Here is a 400-nt window from a genome sequence, read left to right as displayed (position 1 = left end):
TGGCGGGCGCCCGCCCGTGCTGGGGCATGGGAGGGCAGGGGGCCTGCTGTGCTGGGTCATGTGGGGGCAGGAGTCCTGTCATGCTGGGTCATGGGCACAGTCTCGCCCCTTGGTCCCAGGCTCTATGGCCACCATGGCCCAATCACAAGACACACACACACACACACACACACACACACACACACCACACCACAAACCAAAGCTGGGACTGCATTCTTGGCCCCGGGCTGATAGATGCCCTGGTGGGCAGGGGTCCCCCAACCAGCTCTGCTCCTGTAGGGCCTGCCTGCTGACCCAAACCCCATTCCCTGCCACCAACCCAGGGCCTTCACATCACCCAGTCCTGGGGCCAGGGCCATCCCCAGAGCAGCAGGAGCAGCAAGGGCAGCTGCAGCTACCG

Source organism: Tupaia chinensis, unplaced genomic scaffold, assembly GCF_000334495.1.
Source record: "Tupaia chinensis unplaced genomic scaffold, TupChi_1.0 Scaffold143823_1, whole genome shotgun sequence".
Taxonomy (NCBI): domain Eukaryota; kingdom Metazoa; phylum Chordata; class Mammalia; order Scandentia; family Tupaiidae; genus Tupaia; species Tupaia belangeri.
This window is presented reverse-complemented; position numbering follows the sequence as displayed.